General features: G+C 46.9%; 1 protein-coding gene across 1 annotated transcript in view; it reads left to right on the plus strand.

Moving 5' to 3' along the window:
* Positions 1–14,144, plus strand: part of RREB1 (ras responsive element binding protein 1) — a 387,040-nt gene that overhangs the window by 116,023 nt on the left and 256,873 nt on the right. The window contains 1 exon segment of the mRNA XM_030208824.1: positions 303–369. The gene's annotated coding sequence lies outside the window, so the exon portion shown is untranslated.

Consider the following 14,144-nt stretch of genomic DNA (forward strand, 5'->3'; position numbering starts at 1 on the left):
ACAAATCCAAAGCTTACTGAAAAGTGATGGTAATTACAAAATCACAAGAAAGATCATGAAAAATAGGTCACGCAATAACTGAAAAAAATGCAATAATATATTAATGTGTAACATAAAAGTGTGTACACATATTTGCTAGGCGAATTATAAATTAATGTAATGGAATATTTTTTGTACCAGGGTACACTTAACATAGAATCGCTGCATATGGTCTGCAGCATACATTCTTGTGCTTCAACTTTCAGGGTTTTGTTTTTTTTTTTTCACTTCAAAAAGTCCATCAATATCTCTTTGCTTTTCAGGGGCAATCAAACTCAGGATGACTTCTATAAAGAGAAGAGAGAGCCTTCAGCCCAGATGAAGAGGACTGTAAGTAACATTTAAATAGGATGGATATGTACTAGGTACAGTCAGCTCTGTGGAGTACATCCACTTATGCATTGACCAAACAATTTGTGAAATATTTGAGCCAGCATCTTGGCATCTCAGGAAGCATGGCAAGCTTAACAGTTTTGGACTGACTTTCTTCTGAGACTAGTTAAACCACTCTCACCCACCAAATTCTTTACTCATCCAGAGACAATGATATAGAATAAACACCTGAAACATTATCAGAAGCACTATAAATTGAAAAATATCTAGTTAGATATTAAATATCTATCTATATAGACAGAGAATGTCCACGACTGTATGGCATTGCTTCTCAAATCTTTCCTGGAGGCATACCTAACCAGCTGGATTTTCAGGATTACCACAATGAATATATATGAAATAAGTCTCCAAAACATGCAAATCTATTTTATGTTTATTTGATGTGATAATCCTGAAAACCTTATTGGGTGGGTGTGCTTCCAGGAGAGGACTGAGAAAATCTGCTGTACAGAATGGAGGATGCTGTAGGGGAAATGAACAGCAGGAGCTACTGCAATACTTACCTGTGGAGGAATAGTGTTAACTCAGATTTGAAGAAGCTATACTGTGATTTATCAGAAGGCTGTGTGTTATGAAATCTTTTTATTTATTTTGGTTTGTGTGTGTTTGGAATTCATGGAGACAGTAAGGGGCCCATTTTCAAAGCACTTTAGGTTACTATCCAGCTCATTTTCGAAAGTGATCGCAGGCCATCTTCCGACACAAATCGGGAGATGGCCGGTGATCTCCTGGAACCGGCCAAATCGGTATAATTGAAAGCCGATTTTGGCCGGCGCCAACTGCTTTCCGTTGCAGAGCCGGCCAACCTTCAAGGCAGGGTACAGAAGACAGGACAGGGGCAGTGTGGGGGTGGGGCGAGGGCATGGTTACGAGATGGCCGGCTTCGCCCGATAATGGGGGGAAAAAACCCGGGCTTGACGAGCATTTCGCCGGCTTTACTTGGTCCCTTTTTTTTTTCACGACCAAGCTTCAAAAAGGAGTCCCAATTGACCAAATGACCACCGGAGGGAATAGGTGAGGTGGCTGGCGTGGGTGTCAGCTTATTGATGCATTCAGGATGATGTGTGCCAAATTTTACTGAAATTGGTTAAGTTTTGACAGAGTTATGGAGAAAACCAAGCTTTGTATCTGTTTTTTTTTTTTTTTTTAACAAAATGGAGAGAAATCCAAGATAGTTGCAAATGAAGTGGCTGCAGTCCCAAAAGGATGGGAGGAAACTGCAGGACCAAAACATTCAATAGACTTGGATGCTGAGACAGTTTAATCCTGTAAATGCCATAGTTGTCCACTAAAAAAATGCTATACCAACTTTCCTTATTTACATAGTTAACATGGTGAAGGGTGAAGGTCAGTTGACATATCCAATCTGTTGAAGCTCTTCCTCTGGTTTTCTCATACTGGGTAGGTGAGCAGGCACATTCCAGTATGGAAACCAACATCAGCTTGTTCTGCTCCTTGTTTTCCACCTGATTTCTCAAATCTGTCCCAGCTACCACTACCTTTCACTCCATATCTGTCTTGAACACAACATCAAAACTCTGTCATAGTGCTGTACTTCACCATCTTCACTGGTAGGCCATTTCAGGCCTTCCTTGTTTGAGTCTTGAAAGACTGTATCTAGATCTGCTTGTGTGTCATCTTACCAAGCTTTGTAATTCATATAGTCACCAAAACATACAAATCCTAGAAACATAGAACATGATGGCAGGAAAAGGTCACATGGCCTGTCCTGTCTGCCAATCCCTCCCATTCCCTCAGAGATCCTCTGTGCTTATCCCGTTCTTTCTTGAATTCACATGCAGACCTTGCCTTCACCATCTCCACTGGGAGACTGTCCATGCATTCTGTTATCCTTTCTGTAAAGGTAATAACTAGAAATAAAACAATGTAAAACAAAAGATAGGAAAATAAGATGATAGAGGCATATTTTCAAAGCACTTAGACTTACAAAGTTACATAGTAGCCTATGGAATTTTGTAAGTCTAACTACTTTGAAAATGAGCCCCAAATTAGTGAACTAACAATATATATATTTTTTTACAATCTGTCAGAGGCAGATCTGCCTCCCTCAGGTCTATTTATTATCTTTTAAAGTGGACTAACATGGTAAAAGCCACATTACTTTATCCTTTCTCTAAATAAGTCTTTCTTCTCTATGCATATTTGTGTGGAGTGATTCCATTCAGGTATTCCAGCCTCCAATGAAGCCACATACAGCCATACCACTTGCTGGGGAGGACTGAAAGTTAAGGCTTGCAATGCCCAGGCAGCTCTCCTTATGAGAGTAATTATGCTAAAGATTAAGGCACTTTCTCTGCTTTTAAAAATAATCTTTCACTCAAACTGGCTGGAAGATGACCACACGCAGCCCTCTGTTGCTGGTCAGTGGATAAATTTGTCTACGAAATTTTGGATTGACCCTCTGATGATCATAATGCTGTGGCTCAATAGAATCTGCCTGGAGTCTTCTTTGAAAAGTATGTGGGAGTGATGTACTTCAGCAGCAGGAGGGAAGGAAGGTGGCTTCCACTGCAGTGGAGGCCTTTTGTCAGCTGTAGGAGCAGTTCGAGGGGCTTCAGTCTTCGAGGAGACCTTCCTTCTGGGTCTCAGCCTGCAAGAGAGGCCACTGAAGCATAGGGTCTGGATGGAAGGTGGGGGAAAGGAAAGTTTTGGCTTTCTTTGATTCATTTTCTGAGCTGGATGAAAGGTGTTGCATCAGCTGACTGTCCTCTGTGTTTAGCTTGGAGGTTGCCCAGAAGCAATGCTTTCACCACCCTAAGCAGTAGCACTCTTTAGATTGGCAACTGTCCCACCCATGTGCTAGAAGGGAACATTATGGAGAAACCTCTCCTGTCCCCATACTCTTTATTGACTGTGCACTGGAATATTAAACAGGGTTGTATTACATGATGGCAATGAAGTGGAGGTATTTCATTCTAGCTGCCTGGTACATGATAAGAGCTCAGGATGGCCCCTTTTTCTTCAAAAACTAACATGAAGCGAGAGAAGAAAAAAGTGGTGGTGGTAGTGGGGAATCTAGCAACACTCATATTTATTTGTAAATGCCAACCTGCTTTCCAGAAAGTCCTTTCTTTCTTTCTCTTGGATGTTTTGGAATCTTTTTTAATTTTAATTAATTAATTTTTTATTGCTTATATTTTTATGCTTCTTTGGCATAACACAGATGCTTAGTTTAAAATAGATGCCTATTTTAAAAAATACATATCTCATTGCCTGAGCTGACCCTTTAGCAGAGAGAGAGAGAATGCATGCCCTGTATCCAGCAAGTATTTCTTAGGAAAGAAAACGATGAAAAATATTCCTTATTCATTTTTTAAATTTCTTTTAATTCCTATCAGTTATCCAAAACCTGTTTCAGCTGGTGCCTTGGTTTAGCAGTAGGGTTGTGAAACTGCAATTCTGGAGGGCTGTAAAGTAGTCAAGTTCTTGGGATATCCCCTAACGAATATGCATGAAATACCTGCATACAGTGGAGGCAGTGCATGCAGATGTACCTCATGCATATTTGGTAGGGATAACCTAAAAACCTGACTAGTTTGTGACCCTTCGAGTTTTTGAAATTTGACATCCCTTGTTTATTCTGCAGTTGGGAACCTGTTGAAAAACACAGGGGTGTTGTGCACATGGCATTAGAGCAATGCGGAATTAGGGACCTGAGTATGTTTCTGAGGTCTGTGAAAACCCCATTACTGTGTTGCAGTGCTGTGAAGACCTTGCATCTGGGCCTTGAGGGTTGCAGTCCACTCTGACTCATCACTTATTACTAATATTGTAATTCCTGGATTTTTGATCTGGCTTCTTTTACTGTGATCCAACCTTGACTGCAGAGGTAAAGGCGGAATAGATGTCCTGGTGTAACATAACATACGGGACACAGACTGTACAAGTCTACCAGCACTGGGCTTAGTTCTTCACAGCTGGAGTCACCTTCTAAGCGCCACTCGTCACATCAACACACATACAGCCATTTTAAGGGTTTTTTTTGTTTGTTTTTTTAATACCATCCATTTTCTAATTAGAGATCCTCTGTGTTCATCCCACACTTTTTAAAATTCCGTCACCATTTTTTTAATCACCTTCTTCAGAAGGGCATTTCAGGCATCGACCACCCTCTCCATGAAAAAGAATTTCCTGATATCACTCCTAAGTCTACCAACTCGCAACCTCAAATCATGTCCTCTAGTTTTACCATTGTGCCTTCTCTGGAAAAGATTTGTTTCTACATTAATACCTTTCAAATATTTAAACATCTGTATCATATCTCCCCTGTCCTTTCTTTCCTCTAGGGTATACATATTCAGGTCTTCCAGTCTCTTCTCTTATGTCGTTTGGCGCAAGCCCTATATTGTTTTTGTGCTTTCCTGGACCAAATGTATTTTGTACACATGACTGTTTATCATGGATATAGTGTACACCAGACCTGTTCACAGATTTCTAGGGCTATAAGTTTTCACATTTCCCAAGTTTTATTAGTATTTACTACCCTGCTCAATGGAGGCCTTCTGGGCAGTTTGCAATCTAATACAGATTTAAAAAAAGAGGAGATGCAATTAAGAGGACAAGACACGACAGAGAGATAAACGGAAAAATTATAATAATGATAGTAAAGTGGGAAGGGTAAAATAAATAGGAAGGGTACGGCAAAATCAGGCCTGCCCTGAACTGAACACTTGAAAATGGACAATATTAATTGAAAGCATCGGCAAATGGTATACCAGAATAGCTCTTGGCTTATAGCACTCTAAAGACAAAACATACCAAACAGTGTCTGCTGTGTTGAACAATACGTTTCAGATGTGGGCTGTCCTCCTGCAGAAAGTCTGTGAAGTATAACGACCCTCTGCTGCTGCTAAGTAATCATTTTGGGGGAAATTCTATAAATGGTGCTTAAAATTCAACAGCAGAAAATATTGGCGCTAAGCATGATTCTATAAAGAATGCATGCCCTTTATAGAATTGTGCTTAGCGCCGATTCCTGCGCCATACGCCTGCTGAAACCTGATGTGAATACTGATACCCTCAAGTTAGGTGCACTGAGGTTGTTCTAGAACTATTCGCACAGCATTTTGGAACACTCCCGACATGCCCATAGCAACGCCCCCTTTTGAGTTGCCTGCTAGTAGAGTTAGGTGCCATGCCTTATAGAATAGTGCGTAGCCAGATGCACATGTAAATTTTAATGGATGCCAGGTAACTTCAATAATTTGTTGTTAGCACTTGTATAGATTTGATTGTGATTGGTCTCACACGCAAATAAGACGGATTTTGAATTAGTTTTGAGCACCTAATTATTAACATTAATTGGCTCATTAGCCAATTAATTTGTCCATGTATCTTGGGATCATGTCTGTATTTTGGCATGAAAATCCAGGCACCATATATAGAATCTGGGCGTTTGTATCAGCAAGTTGACCAGTTGGTGGTGTTTTCTTATCCTTTACTTCCCGCAAGGATCTGGAACAAGATAGAAACATAGAAACATGACGGCAGATAAAGGCCAAATGACCCATCCAGTCTGCCCATCCTCTGTAACCCCCAATTCTACCTGTTCCTAAGCGATCCCACATGCTTATCCCATGCCTTTTAAAATTCTGGAACAGTCCTAGACTCCTCCACCGGGAGGCCATTCCACGCCTCCACCACCCTTTCTGTGAAATAATACTTTCTTAGGTTACTCCTAAGCCTATTCCCTCTTAACTTTGTCATATGTCCCCTCATTCCAGAGCTGTCTTTCATTTGAAAAAGGCTCTCTTCCTGTACATAAATGCCCTTGAGATATTTAAACGTTTCTATCATGTCTCCTCTCTCCCGCCTCTCTTCCAGCGTATACATGTTTATTTATTTGTTGCATTTGTACCCCACATTTTCCCACCTATTTGCAGGCTCAATGTGGCTTACAATTTTCCGTCATGACTTATGCCATTTCAGAGTACAGGTACAATTGGTAATATATATAGAAACATGGATGATATAATGAACAATCAGATAAAATAGGGAGAACATGCAATTGGTATCACATATTGAGGTTCATAAGCCTGCCCTTATAATTTTTGCATTCAAGGCCGTTTACTAGTTTCATAGATAACTTTCATCTGGGGCTGCCAGTGTGTGTTTGTGTCTGGGGGTGCGGTGTGATAAGAGGGGAAGGCATGGAAGGTTTAAATAGAAGTTTTCTTCTATTCTTTGTTGAAAAGATTCTGCTGAAAGTATCAGTGTTGTACTCTGCTTTCTCTCCTCCATCTGTTGCGAGTTTTGACAGGCATCCACCTGGGAGCAAAAAGAAGTGGTTTTAATTGATCATGATTTAAGAGACCTACCAGAGCAGCTAGGTTACACTGTTTCATTGTTACTTGCAGAAGGTCCCCTGCAGAGAGGATATCTCTGGAAGACCTGGCAAACCCTTTAATGGCTGTAAAGAAATGTATGCAGGGGAGATACTGAGGGTGTGCCTGAGCAGCCTGGTGCTGATAGAAGAGCTAACTATAAAGTGTCTCTCACATTTAGGGTCCTTTTTAACAGTGGGGGAGGGGGGGGGGTTATAGCAAAAAAGGTGCCAGTACTGAAATGCAAGGCTATTCTTCAGGGATGGGGTGATCACTGAGAGACCCACCCCACAATAGCAACCAACCAGAGAATTTGTGAAAAGGCAAAATTGGTGTGCAAAGCCTGGGCTCTTCCATTAATGTTTGGGATCTATGGGTCAGTTTTAGCAGACAGTGAAAAGGCGCCAGTACTCGGTACCCCAAAAGCCCTTATGTTTAAACTGCTTATTTTGGGTGATTGGATATTCTTGTGGTCTTGGAATCTTCCACACCTGACAGTGAGATGTGCCACAAATGGCCACTTTTCCTGTTGGGATCACGGCATCTAATGCCTTGTCAGCCTCTGCAGGAGAGATGGAGATGCTGGAGCCAGTTTGCATCTCCTCACACATTAGCTAGTTCTAAGCAACTAATAGCTTTTGGGAGGATTTTTCGCTTCCTTTAGCTCTCCTGCCTTAGGAAGCTTGAGCAACACTCTTTTGCCCCATGTTCTCCCCCATTCTTTCTCCTGGTTGCTGGTTTAAATTCTGCAGTGCTGTGGTGGTTGCTGCTGGTTTAGATGTATTTCAGCCCTGCTAGTGGAATGAGAGTTAATGTGTAATACTGTGCACCCTCTAGGGCTGAAAATGTATTTTGATTTAATGTTACATTATTATTATTTTTAATTTTAATTAAACCTTTCTCTCCAGATTTGGGATTTTCTTTTGGGCACTGAGTGTGGGCTGGACTGCTCGGTGAGTGCATATTCTGTGAAAGGTTGTAGGAAAATTTTAGAAAAAGCCTTGTGGACTCATATCAGTATGAGACAGCAGTTCCCAAACTAGGGGCTCTGAGTGCAGGTGAAGTTGCAACTTCCTCATTTGGGGATACAACCAGAAGAGGAGAGGGGCATCGCTGACCAGTGCAGGCTACTGTTTAACTTGGCTTGGGGTCTGTAGAATCATTGTCAGCTGAAGCTAGAGGTCAGCATGGAAAGAGGTGGGGATGGGGGTCTCATTAAATTTTTTTTTCCACTTGGAGTTGCAGCTGGAAAAACTTGGGAAGCAGTGGTATAAAGCAACCAGACATCTGCTTGTTATGGAAGACAGATTGTGTTCAGTTTGGATAGGCTCGAAGTGTGATTCCACAGGACTGGCTCTCCTTGTACTTTAGGATACAGCTACTTGGTCACCTTTTGTTAACCTGAGAAATAGGCAGGCAGGATACATAAACACAGTAAAATCCCCAAATTAGCACAGCAAGCCCAATCCTGACACTCAGGCAGGCAAGCTGCTTCATCTAAGAAAGAAGGCCAAGGATCAATGTTGTACAGTCTGATTTCAAAACATAGATAGAAACATAGAAAAATGTAGGCAGATAAAGACCATATGGCCTATCCAGCCTGCCCATCCATGCCATCTACTTCCATATCACTCCCTTAGAGATCCTATATATTTGTCTCAAGCTCCCTTGAATTCAGATACTGTTTTCATCTCCACCATTTCCACCGGGAGGCCATTCTACAAATTCGCCACCCTTTCCATGAAGAAGTAATTTCCTCAGGTTACTTCTGAGTCTATCCCTTTTCACCTTCATTTATTTTATTTATTTATTGGGATTTATGAACCACCTTTGTGAAGAGATTCACCCAACGCGGTGTACAGCAGGTACAGTATAATCAGTCATCCTATGTCCCCTTGTTCCAGAGCTTCCTTTCAATTGAAAGAGATTTGCCTCTTATGCATTTATGCCACATAAGTATTTAAATGTATCTATCATATCTCCCCTCTCCCGCTTTTCTTCCAAAGAATACATATTGAGATCTTTAAGTTTGTCCCCATATGCTGTATGATGAAGACCATTGACCATTTCAGTAGCCACCCTGTGGACCGACTCCATCCTGTTTATATCTTTTTGAAGGTGCAATCTCCAGAATTGTACGCAATATTCTAAGGGCCCTGTTTACTAAGCCGTGTTATAGATGCGTTAGAGATTTCTCCGAGGACAAGCAGGCTGCTAGTTCTCACTGATGGGTGACGTCCACGGCAGCCCCTCCAATCGGAATCTTCACTAGCAAAGGCCTTTGCTAGTCCTCGCGCTCCGATGTGCACCGCGCATGCGCGGCCATCTTCCCGCCCGAAACCGGCTTGTGCCGGCCAGTCTTCTTTTCTCCGCGCTCGGTACGGTTGTGTTTTACCGTTCGTGCCCCGAAAAGTCGGCCTCGCGCGTCGTTTTCGACTACTTTCTGTGAGAAATTCCAGAAATTATTTGGATTAACCACTTTTGGTTTTTCCTTCCTCTACTTCGAGTTTTTTCGCCCCGTTAAGTTTTCTTTCGTCGTCGGGGTAGGCCTTACTTAGGCCCCGGTCGAAATTTCCCTTTTTTCTGTGCCAAATTTCACCATTTCGTCTTTCGATTTCGCCGGCGTGATTTTTCCGCCCATGACATCGAAGCCTTCCAGCGGCTTCAAGAAGTGCACCCAGTGCGCCCGGGTAATCTCGCTCACTGACAGGTACGCGTCGTGTCTTCAGTGTCTGTGGGCTGGGCACCGCCCTCAGGCCTGTAGTCTGTGTTCCCTTTTGCAAAGGCGGACTCAGGTAGCGAGGTTAGCCCAGTGGAACATTTTGTTCTCGGGCTCTTCGTCGGCATCGGCACCGGGGGTATCGAGTGCATCGACGTCTTCAGCGTCCAGACCTTCAACCTCGGCGGCCAGTACATCGAGTGCATCGAGGCATCGGCCCTCTGCATCGGCGCCGAGACATCGGACAGCTGCATCGACGTCGGTGGTACCGGGACCTCGTCTGCTGATGTCGTCGGACAGTGGTGCTTTGTCTGGAGTGCAGGTGAGGGCTGTCCATTCCCCTGCTGGTGGCGGTGAGCCTTCGGGTGGGTCTCCCCCTACCCTGAGGGCTCCTGCGGTACAGCCCCCCCGAGACCGACCTTCTTCGGTCTCGGCCCCGAGGAAGCGACGGCTGTATTCTACGTCCTCCTCGTCGGTACCGGGAAGCTCCGGTGACATGCTTCGTCCCAAGAAGTCGAAGAAGCATCGTCACCGGTCCCCTTCCCATGTCGGTACTGAGAGCTCTGGGTCGCCGAAGGAGTCGGCACCCAGCAGGCATCGGCGCCGAGAGGACCGCTCACCCTCTGTTCAGGAGGTGTCGATGCGCTCCACTCTGGACAGCCCGGAACAGCCTCCACGCCCGGAACAGGTTCTGACGTCGACGCCTGCATCGACCTCCATGCCTTTCTCTGCAGCCGCTCTGAACGAGAGCCTCCGGGCCGTTCTCCCAGAGATTCTGGGAGAGCTGCTGCGCCCTACCCCTCCGGTACCGGCGGTGCTTGCGCCACCGGTACCGTCGAGCGTGGCGCCGGCTGGCCCATCGCCCGAGGTGAGGTCTCCGGCGTCGGTGCCGCGTGCGGTACCGGCTGCTGTCGCCTCCCAGGAAGGCTCCCCGACTACGTCGGCGGAGGGAGCTTCGCCGATACGGGTGAGGGAGTCTACCTCTCGACGCCCCCATCGTGGACGTGGCTCCACGGAGTCGAGTCGGGCACGGTTGCAGACACAGGTCCGTGAACTTGTGTCTGACACCGAGGGTGAGGCCTCGTGGGAAGAGGAAGAAGACCCCAGATATTTCTCTGACGAGGAGTCTGAGGGTCTTCCTTCCGATCCCACTCCCTCTCCTGAAAGACAGCTTTCCCCTCCTGAGAGTCTGTCTTTTGCTTCCTTTGTCCGGGAGATGTCTACGGCCATCCCCTTCCCGGTGGTTGTGGAGGACGAGCCCAGGGCTGAAATGTTTGAGCTCCTGGACTATCCTTCTCCACCTAAGGAAGCGTCCACTGTTCCCTTGCACCATGTCCTAAAAAAGACATTGCTTGTGAACTGGACCAAGCCTTTAACTAATCCCCACATCCCCAAGAAGATCGAGTCCCAGTACCGGATCCATGGGGACCCAGATCTGATGCGCACTCAGTTGCCTCATGATTCTGGAGTTGTGGATCTGGCCCTAAAGAAGGCTAAGAGTTCTAGGGAGCATGCTTCGGCGCCCCCGGGCAAGGACTCTAGAACCTTAGACTCCTTTGGGAGGAAGGCCTACCATTCTTCTATGCTCGTGGCCAAAATCCAGTCTTACCAGCTCTACACGAGCATACACATGCGGAACAATGTGCGGCAGTTGGCGGGCTTGGCTGATGCGCTCCCCCCTGAGCAAGCCAAGCCATTTCAGGAGGTGGTCAGTCAGCTGAAGGCGTGCAGAAAATTCCTGGCCAGAGGGGTGTATGACACCTTTGATGTTGCGTCCAGGGCCGCTGCTCAAGGTGTGGTGATGCGCAGGCTCTCATGGCTGCGTGCCTCCGACCTGGAGAATAGAATCCAGCAGCGGATTGCGGACTCGCCTTGCCGTGCGGATAACATTTTTGGAGAGAAAGTCGAACAGGTGGTAGAGCAGCTCCACCAGCGGGACACCGCATTCGACAAGTTCTCCCGCCGGCAGCCTTCAGCCTCTACCTCTACAGGTAGAAGATTTTTTGGGGGAAGGAAGACTGTTCCCTACTCTTCTGGCAAGCGTAGGTACAATCCTCCTTCTCGACAGCCTGCGGCCCAGGCTAAGCCCCAGCGCGCTCGCTCTCGTCAGCAGCGTGCGCCTCAGCAAGGCCCCTCGGCTCCCCAGCAAAAGCAAGGGACGAGCTTTTGATTGGCTCCAGCAGAGCATAGCCGACATCCAAGTGTCAGTGCCGGGCGACCTGCCAGTCGGAGGGAGGTTGAAAGCTTTTCACCAAAGGTGGCCTCTCATAACCTCCGATCAGTGGGTTCTCCAAATAGTCCGGCAAGGATACACCCTCAATTTGACCTCGAAACCTCCAAATTGTCCACCAGGAGCTCAGTCTTACAGCTTCCAGCACAAGCAGGTACTTGCAGAGGAACTCTCCGCCCTTCTCAGCGCCAATGCGGTCGAGCCCGTGCCATCCGGGCAAGAAGGGCTGGGATTCTATTCCAGGTACTTCCTTGTGGAAAAGAAAACAGGGGGGATGCGTCCCATCCTAGACCTAAGGGCCCTGAACAAATATCTGGTCAAGGAAAAGTTCAGGATGCTTTCCCTGGGCACCCTTCTTCCCATGATTCAGGAAAACGATTGGCTATGCTCTCTGGACTTGAAGGATGCCTATACACACATCCCGATACTGCCAGCTCACAGACAGTATCTGCGATTTCAGCTGGGCACACGTCACTTTCAGTACTGTGTGCTACCCTTTGGGCTCGCCTCTGCGCCCAGGGTGTTCACAAAGTGCTTGGCTGTAGTAGCAGCAGCACTTCGCAGGCTGGGGGTGCACGTGTTCCCATATCTCGACGATTGGCTGGTGAAGAACACGTCCGAGGCAGGAGCCCTGCAGTCCATGCAGATGACTATTCGCCTCCTGGAGCTACTGGGGTTTGTGATAAATTACCCAAAGTCCCATCTTCTCCCGGCACAGAGACTCGAATTCATAGGAGCTCTGCTGGATTCTCGGACGGCTCGCGCCTATCTCCCAGAGGCGAGAGCCAACAACTTGTTGTCCCTCGTCTCGCGGGTGCGAGCGTCCCAGCAGGTCACAGCTCGGCAGATGTTGAGATTGCTGGGCCACATGGCCTCCACAGTTCATGTGACTCCCATGGCCCGCCTTCACATGAGATCTGCTCAATGGACCCTAGCTTCCCAGTGGTTTCAGGCTGCTGGGGATCTAGAAGACGTGATCCACCTGTCCACGAGTTTTCTCGAATCCCTGTATTGGTGGACGATTTGGTCCAATCTGACTCTGGGACGTCCTTTCCAAATTCCTCAGCCACAAAAAGTGCTGACCACGGATGCGTCTCTCCTGGGGTGGGGAGCTCATGTCGATGGGCTTCACACCCAAGGAAGCTGGTCCCTCCAGGAACGTGATCTACAGATCAATCTTCTGGAGTTACGAGCGATCTGGAACGCTCTGAAGGCTTTCAGAGATCGGCTGTCCCACCAAATTATCCAAATTCAGACAGACAACCAGGTTGCCATGTACTACGTCAACAAACAGGGGGGCACCGGATCTCGCCCCCTGTGTCAGGAAGCCGTCAGCATGTGGCTCTGGGCTCGCCGTCATGGCATGGTGCTGCAAGCCACATATCTGGCAGGCGTAAACAACAGTCTGGCCGACAGGTTGAGCAGGATTATGCAACCTCACGAGTGGTCGCTCAATTCCCGTGTAGTGCGACAGATCTTCCAGGTGTGGGGCACCCCCTTGGTAGACCTCTTCGCATCTCGAGCCAACCACAAAGTCCCTCAGTTCTGTTCCAGGCTTCAGGCCCACGGCAGACTGGCATTGGATGCCTTCCTCCTGGATTGGGGGGAGGGTCTGCTGTATGCTTATCCTCCCATACCTCTGGTGGGGAAGACTTTGTTGAAACTCAAGCAAGACCGAGGCACCATGATTCTGATTGCTCCTTTTTGGCCGCGTCAGATCTGGTTCCCTCTTCTTCTGGAGTTGTCCTCCGAAGAACCGTGGAGATTGGAGTGTTTTCCGACCCTCATCACGCAGGACGAAGGGGCGCTTCTGCATCCCAACCTCCGGTCCCTGGCTCTCACGGCCTGGATGTTGAGAGCGTAGACTTTGCCTCTTTGGGTCTGTCAGAGGGTGTCTCCCGTATCTTGCTTGCTTCCAGGAAAGATTCCACCAAGAGGAGTTACTTCTTTCTGTGGAGGAGGTTTGCCGTCTGGTGTGACAGCAAGGCCCTAGATCCTCGCTCTTGTCCTACACAGACCCTGCTTGAATACCTTCTGCACTTGTCTGAGTCTGGTCTCAAGACCAACTCTGTAAGGGTTCACCTTAGTGCAATCAGTGCATACCATTACCGTGTGGAAGGTAAGCCGATCTCAGGACAGCCTTTAGTTGTTCGCTTCATGAGAGGTTTGCTTTTGTCAAAGCCCCCTGTCAAGCCTCCTACAGTGTCATGGGATCTCAATGTCGTTCTCACCCAGCTGATGAAACCTCCTTTTGAGCCACTGAATTCCTGCCATCTGAAGTACTTGACCTGGAAGGTCATTTTCTTGGTGGCAGTTACTTCAGCTCGTAGAGTCAGTGAGCTTCAGGCCCTGGTAGCCCAGGCCCCTTACACCAAATTTCATCATAACAGAGTAGTCCTCCGCACTCACCCTAAGTTCT

Source organism: Microcaecilia unicolor, chromosome 1 (genome assembly GCF_901765095.1).
Source record: "Microcaecilia unicolor chromosome 1, aMicUni1.1, whole genome shotgun sequence".
NCBI classification, from domain to species: domain Eukaryota; kingdom Metazoa; phylum Chordata; class Amphibia; order Gymnophiona; family Siphonopidae; genus Microcaecilia; species Microcaecilia unicolor.